Raw genomic sequence first — 8,176 nt, 5'->3', positions numbered from 1 at the left:
TTTTTTCTTTTTGCTTAGGTGGTGCTGAGGAATCGAACCCAGGGCCTCAGGCATGCAAGGCAAGCGCTCTACCACTGAGCCACCTTCCCAGCCCCCATTTCTTTGTTTTAAATAACCCTACCACTTGAACCATAAAAGGCCACTTCCAGTCTTTTATGTTTATGTGATGCTGAGGAATCGAACCCAGGGTTTCATGCAATCTACCGCTGAGCCACCTTCCCAGCCCCTGCTTTATTTAAGTTATACCTGGGCTGGGAAGGTGGCTCAGCGGTAGAGTGCTTGCCTGGCATTCATGAGGCCCTGGATTAGCTAAATATAGAAAAATTGGTAGGGATATGGTTTGCATAAATTCATTTGGAGGGAGAATTTTAGAATATGGACACTGGAATGAATAATAATTTGATGTTTGAGTTATTTTCTGACCCTACATATGAAGTCCTGAATACACTAACACTTTGAGAACTATTTAAATTACTTAGATAAAGGATAGGAAAATTGGGCTGGGAAGGTGGCTCAGTGGTAGAGCGCTTGCCTTGCATGCATGAGGCCCTGGGTTCGATTCCTCAGCACCATATAAGCAAAAAGAAAAAAAGCGGGAAGTGGCGCTGTGGCTCAAGTGGTAGAGCACTAGCCTTGAGCAGAAGAGCTGAGGGACAGTGCCCAGTCCCAGAGTGCAGGCCCACGACCGGACCCAAAAAAAAGGATAGGAAAATAATGCAAGCCTTTGGCAATTCTTTTTTTGGAGTCATAATATCTCCTTAGGCTATCCATTCTGATAATTATAATTCTAGAACTTTACAGACACATTTAAGAAATCGGACTCAGCTTGGCTTTAAGTCTTCTCAGTATAGAAAAACTAAAGGATATTAGAACTGGAAAAATTTTAGTGTGAGTCTGGTTCACAGAGGTAGACATAATAAAAGCAACAGAATAAATAAATAATAAATAAATGCAACAGAATACAGACGGAACACAATAGTAGCAACTGAAACCAATACTTGTATTTGTTGGTAAAGGTGTGCTAGAGCAGCCAGGCACTGGTGGCTCAAGCCTATAATCCTAGCTACTCAGGAGGCTGAGATTTGAGGATCACAGTTCAAAGCCAGCTTGAGCAGGAAAGTCATGAGACTCTTATCTCTAATTAGACACCAGAAAACCGGAAGTGGTGCTATAGTAGAGTGGTAGAGCTGAAGTGCTGAGGAACAGCACCCAGGCCCGGGGTTCAAGTCCCATGACCGACCAAAACAAAAAAAAAAGTGTGCTAGAGCATGTTTTGAGAGAGGCAGGAGTCACAGGGATGAAACTGTGAAGTCTAATATTTAGCTAAGAATATAAAACCACTCTTGCCTCAAATTCTAAAAGACTCAGGATGAAATTTAGTACAATGTAACACTATAATTTCAAACCAAGCATGGTGGTTCATGTCTGTAATCCCAGCACTAGGGTGACTGAAGCAAGAAGATAGTTTGAGAACCTAAGCTACATAGAGAACACCTATCTTGGGCTGGGAAGGTGGCTCAGTGGTAGAGCACTTGCCTTGCATGCTCGAGGCCCTGGGTTTGATTCCTCAGCACCACATAAGAAAAAAAAGGCGGAAGTGGCGCTGTGGCTCAAGTGGTAGAGCGCTAGCCTTGAGCTGAAGAGCTGAGGGACAGCGCTCAGGCCCAGAGTTCAGGCCCCATGACCGGACCCAAAAAAAAAAAAAAAAAAAAAAAAAACCTATCTTCACAAACAAAAACTAACAAAGTAAGTTTAGAATGCCTACTTGTCAAATCAAATTGAACCAAGTGAGATTTCATAGTTCTGTTGCAATGAAAATTATCTGGACATGTCTATTTAGCTAATAGTTATACAATAACAACTATTTTTCACTTAGCGTATATATATATATATATACACACACACACACACACACATATATAAATGTGTGTATATATACATGTACATGTATATATATAAGTGAAAGATGATATACATATAGTATATATTATATATACTATTTTTTACTTAGTATATATTATGTATACATGACCCTTGCGAAGCTAATAAGAAACAACAGTGACTACCTTCAAGGACATCTTCATATCTACAGAAAATAAGTTTTTATACCATGTTCTCTTTTGTATCTTTTGAATATGAAATCATTTATGATGTTTTGCAAACTCGTTAGCTAACATATAAAGTTAACATATAAACATACACATATATGTTTGCAAATATTATTTTAGTATAACTACAGATGAAAACATATTCTGAAAATATATCCCCAACTATAATATTTGGAAATTTCAAGCTACAAAAAGACAGACAAGACAGACGTCAGTGGCTCGGGCCTATAATCTCTAGCTACTCAGCAGGCTGAGATCTGAAGATGACAGTTCAAAGCCAACCTGGGCACAAAAAGTCCTTAAGACACTTATCTCCAATAAACTACTGAGAAAACCAGAAGTGGCTCTGTGGCTCAAATGGTAGAGCATTAGCCTTGAGCTAAAGATTTAGCTCAGGGACAGCGCCTAGGCCATGAGTTCAAGCCCCACAACAGACAAAAAAGAAAAAAAGAAGGTCAGGGACAGAGCCCAGGCCCTAAGTTCAAGCCCCAACACCTGCATTTAAGAGAGAAAGAGAGAGAGACAGAGACTATAGTCTAGGTTTCTGTAGTCACCTTAAGTAATTTTCTAAAGATATATATTTTAAATTTTCATATGGGTAAATATCCCTGAAGAGTGTTGATGATAATCTCTCAACCAAGACACTAAGTTTAAATCACACATTCAAGCAAAAATATATTTTACATTTCAAAATCCTATTAAGATTTTTTTTTTTTGGTTGGTAGTAGATCTTGAACTCTCGGCCTGGATGCGGTACCTGAGCATTTCAGCTCAAGGCAAGCTCTTGAGTCACAGCCCCAATTCCAGTCTTCTGGTGGTTAACTGGAGATAAGAGTCTCACAGACATTGCTGCCCGGGCTGGCTTTGAACTCTGATCTTCAGATCTCAGCCTCCTGATTAGCTAGGTTCACAGGTGTGAGCCACAGGCACCTGGCTAATCCCCAAATTTTTTTTAAAGCATTTTAATCCTTCCAGCTTTACCTATGTAATGACAGGTCAAATTTTGGATACATATGCAAATGTTCCAACTTGATTTAAAATAAAGTATGACAATACCAATGAAGTAACTAATGAAATTAGACTTCCCTACAATTTAGTGAGACTACAGAGGAAAAACTTCTGAATACAAATGACTAAGATAACTATATTATTATTATTATCATTATTGGCTAAATGTAGATAGTCTCTGAGAAAAGTAGCTAACAAAACACATAGTTCATTACAATGCTACAGAAGAAAGAACATTCAGCATCTTTGAGTAAATGTTTTATATCTTAAATAGATTGGGATTATAAAGTACTCAACTCAAATATATTGTGCTTACATTTCCCCTTAAGTAATTTCTGTAAATTTATTCCTTTGATGCTTTTACTGCTAAATTAAGCAATCATATTAAAAATATTAAGCATTTTAATTACATCTTAATTTCATCCTAATGTAATGTTGAGACTTCAGAATATAAGCTAATTCTCAACTCTTCTTTTTTTTTGGGGGGGGGTCAGTCGTGGGGCCTGAACTCTGGGCCTGGGCACTGTCCCTCAGCTCTTCAGCTCAAGGCTAGCGCTCTACCACTTGAGCCACCTTCCCAGCCCCCTCAACTCTTTTTTTTGAGAAAGGCACAGCATACAGAAACAATCTCTTATGTAAAGACTAGCTATACCGTTCTGAAAGTTACACACTCATTTCAAGTGTCAACAGCTGGTTTTATACATTAATGTCAGCAGTGTCCATTTCTGCTATCAAAATTACTCTGCTATCCAATGTTAAGAGAAAACACTTTCAATATGATTATCAATGACACTGTAGTTTGCAGCAACTGGCTTATCAGCAATAAAACACCTGCTGTGTAGGAAGCTGTGAATATATTTTTTTCTTCAAAGGATATAGTATTAAGAAGTTCTCTATTTGACATATAATTTTAGTCAATAAAAAGCTATAAAGGATGCATACTTCCAAGAGACATTAGAGAATTTCAATAATTTCAACTTTCATCCAACTAAGTGCCACAACAAAAAGCTTTTTTAATTATATATACCCGGGAAATAAACCTAATAGATTGATTAGAAATCTAAAATGTCAAAGGTTCCTATTACTTCACTTTGACAAGTTACTTTTTAATTAATAAAAATTCAAAGTTTCTTTTTAATTGATAAAATTTAACCACCAGAAAGCCAGAAGTGGAACTTTGGTTCAAAAAGGAGTGATAGCCTTGAGCAAAAAAAAAAAAAAACATATCTCAAGCCCTGAGTTCAAGCGCCAAGACTGGCTAAAAAACAAAAACAAATTAAAAACAGTGAGAATATCAACTCTTGTTTTAGTTTTTTGTTGTTGTTGTTGGTCGTAGGACTCTAACTCTGGGCGTGGGTGCTGTCCCTCAGCTCTTCAGCTCAAGGCTAGAGCTCTACAACTTGAGGCACAGCACTACTTCCTGCTTTTTCTGTTTATGTGGTGCTGAGGAATCAAACCCAGGGCCTCATGCGTGCGAGGCAAGCACTCTACCACTGAGCCACCTTCCCAGACCAAGAGTATCAACTTTTAAATGCTTTTATAACAGTGATCTAAATTTTCAGTGCAAAACCTAATGTCCAAAATATACAGGCCAATCCTAAAGTTCATATGAAAACAGAAGAGACCCAGAATAGCCAAAATAATCTTGAAAAAGAAGAAAAAACTTGGAGAACTCACAACTCCTGATTCCAAACAATATATGAAGCTAAAATCATCGTAAAGGCTTAATACTGGCTGGCATAAGGACAGACAATAGAATAAAATTGAAATTCCAAATATAAACTCCCATCCATAGTCAAGTGATGTTTGATAAAGGTGCCACGCAATCAATGAAGGAAAAAAAAAAGCTTTTGTCAACAAATGATACTAGAACAACTGGACATATCTACACAAAATAATGAAGCTGCTCCCCTTCCATTTCCCACACAAAGAAATTAATTTCAAATGGATCACAGACCTAAGCAGATAAACTAAAAGTATAAAACCTTTCTAAGTACAAAAATGCAGAGTAAATCCTGGGTCAGGCAGAGGCTTAGGTACAAGAACAAAAGAGAAGTGATAGAAAAGAAGGTAAACTGGGCTTCCAGACTACATCAAAATTAAACACTGTGCTTCAAATGATGTTACAAGAAAGTAAATGAAGCCAGGAGCCAGGGGCTCATGCCTGTAATCCTACGAAGTTGAGATGTGAGAATCGAAGTTCAAAACAGCCCAGGCAGGAAAGCTCCTGAGACTTTTTTTTTTTTTTTGGTCAGTCGTGGGGCCTGAACTCTGGGCCTGGGTGCTGTCCCTCAGCTCTTCATCTCAAGGCTAGTGCTCTACCACTTGAGCCACAATGCCACTTCCAGCCGAGGAATCAAATCCAGAGCCTCAAGCATGCAAGGCAAGCACTCTACCACTGAGCCACCTTCCCAGCCCCGTTCTTGAGACTCTTACATACAACTATCCACCCAAAAAGCTGGAAGTGGAGGAGCTGTGCTCCAAGTGGTAGAAGACTAGCCTTGAATTTCAAAGAGTTCAGAAGGGACAGGGCCTAGGCCCTGAAGTTCAAGCCCCAGGCCTGGCACCAAAAAAACAAAGTGGGGGATGGACAACAGCAGTGGGAAGGTGGAATGGGATGAATATGATCAACATAGTTTATTTGCATATGTAAAAACAAAACAATACCTGCTAAAATTGTTCTGGGAAAGAGGTTTGTGAGAGGGTTACTGAGGGAGATGGGAATATAATATAAACATAATGTGTGGGAACGTTACACTAAAGCCCTCCCCCACAAATTAATGCAGGCTAAAGAAAGTGGGAAAGAAGAAGCTGGGAGTCAGCTCACACCTATAATCCTAGCTACTAATCAGACTATCAGAGAAGACAGAGGTGTCAGGATAGCCCAGGGAGAGATGTTCACTAAACTCTATCTCCAAAATAACCAGCATAAAGCAAGGTTGAAGGTGTGGCTGAAGTAGTAAAGCACCAGCCAGGCAAGCATGCGGCCTGAGTCACAGAATGGGAGACCTGAGTCAGAAAATGGCAGAAAATATTTTTCAAGTACTGTACCTGGTAAAAATGTTTATTTAGAATACAAAAAGAGGGGCTGGGAAGGTGGCTCAGTAGTAGAGCACTTGCCTAGCATGCATGAGGCCCTGGGTTCAATTCCTCAGCAACACATAAGCAGAAAAAAAAAAAAAAGCCGGAAGTGGCTCAAGTGATAGAGTGCTAGCCTTGAGCTGAAGAGCTGAGGGACAGCACCCAGGCCAAAAAAAAAAAAATAGAATACAAAAGGAACTTATACAACTCAATAATAGACAGCATAAATGAAAAATGGTCAATGGAGATTAACAATTCTCCAAACAAAACATAAAACTCAATAGTAAACACATGAAGAACGACACAACAGTAACCATACGGAGATGTATTTCACATCAGCACACTATGATACTGTATTGCAATCAAAAAGTCATAGAACGAGCCAGGCGCTGGTGGCTCACGCCTGTAATCCTAGCTACTCAGGAGGCTGAAATCTGAGGATCGCAGTTCAAAGCCAGCCTGGGCAGGAGAGACCGTGAGACTCCTATCTCCAGTAAACCACCAGAAAACCGGAAGTGGCGCTGTAGCTCAAGTGGTAGAGCACTCTCCTTGAGCTGAAGACCTGAGGGACAGCGCCCAGGCCCAGAATTCAAGCCCCACGACGGACAAAAAAAAAAAAAGTCACATAACAAATGATAGTGAGTATCCTGAGATGTGAGGTGTGGTGTGATCCTAAAATGCTTCAACCACTTTGGAAAACAGCAGCAGTTCCTTAAAATGTTACACCGTGTTACTATAAGGCCCAACAAATTCCATTCCCAAAAGAAATGAAAACATATTCAGACAAACTTTTACAAAATTGTTCATAGAAGCATTATTCATAATAACCAAAAAGTGAAAATGATATATCCATTTCAGTACTGGAGGACTGGCTCAAGTAGTAGTGCACTAGCTGTGGGCAAGAAAGGAGACAGAGAACTCTAGGCCCTAGGTTCAAGCCCAGTACTACAAAATAAAAACAAAACAAAATCTATCACAGATGGTTAAGGAAAAAGTGAGAAAAATATAATTTGGCCACCAAAAGGAATTAAGTACTAACATGGATGAACCTTGAAAATATTATGCTACAGGAAAGAAGCCGATCACAATGGTCCAGAATAGACAGATTTATAAGAAGCAAAAAGTAAATCAGCTGCCTAGGGCTGGGACTAGAAGAAAATAGTGACTACAAATGGACACAGGATTCTTTCTGGCCTGATAAAAATTGTTCTGAAATTGATTGTGGTCATGTTTGAACAACTCTATAAACATTTTAAGGAACTCTTGCGATATACTCTGCAAATGGTGTACTGTGTGGAATGTGAATTTCATGTTAATAAAGCTGTTTAAAAGAACATGTTAATATATATGTTGTTCACGGGAAACAAGGAACATGACTAACAAATAAACTGATCTGATTTCTGAGCATGGTCTCATGTTTGAAACACTTAGAATTAAGAAGATTCACTCCTTATTATCTTAAAAGACGTCTCCTCACAACAAAACAGTTCTAGATCGTGCTCAAATGAAACTGCAGTACCTGCAAACTGTCAGGACATACACAAGACATTCATTCAGGGTACCTGCGTGTGTTCCTTTCCTGAACGTGGCTGCACAGTAATTCCCATTACAATCAACAGTCCTGCAGCACAACACCCCAGAGGAAAACTGAGAATCCGGCTCCAAGAAAAAAGTACTACTAAGTTCAGAGGTGGGGTGGTGGAAGAATGAGGAAGGAACAGGTCTGGGAAGTCTGGGTGCACCCAAGCCCCAAGAGTTGGGTTGCACTCAAGTCAACTTCCACAGCTTTGTGGACAGGCCTAAAGGCGAGGTCGCGGGCGCCGAACCACAGCCGCGCGGCGAGGCCAGGGAGAGGAAGTGCCGATCCGATCCGATCCGATCTGATCCGGCCCGGCCCGGCCCCGCGCGGGATCGCGAGCGGGGATGGTGGAGGGCGGGCCGTGCCGAGACGCGGCCTGCGGTGGGCGCGGGAAACGGAC

General features: G+C 40.2%; 1 protein-coding gene across 1 annotated transcript in view; it reads right to left on the bottom strand.

The window, feature by feature from the left end:
- Window positions 1–8,176, bottom strand: part of Fcho2 (FCH domain only 2) — a 133,538-nt gene that overhangs the window by 124,700 nt on the left and 662 nt on the right. The gene's annotated exons all lie outside the window — the stretch shown is intronic.

This window comes from Dipodomys ordii, unplaced genomic scaffold (genome assembly GCF_000151885.1).
Source record: "Dipodomys ordii isolate 6190 unplaced genomic scaffold, Dord_2.0 Scaffold83, whole genome shotgun sequence".
NCBI classification, from domain to species: Eukaryota; Metazoa; Chordata; class Mammalia; order Rodentia; family Heteromyidae; genus Dipodomys; species Dipodomys ordii.
Note: the sequence above shows the minus strand (reverse complement) of the source record. Positions and strands in the feature narration are given on the sequence as shown.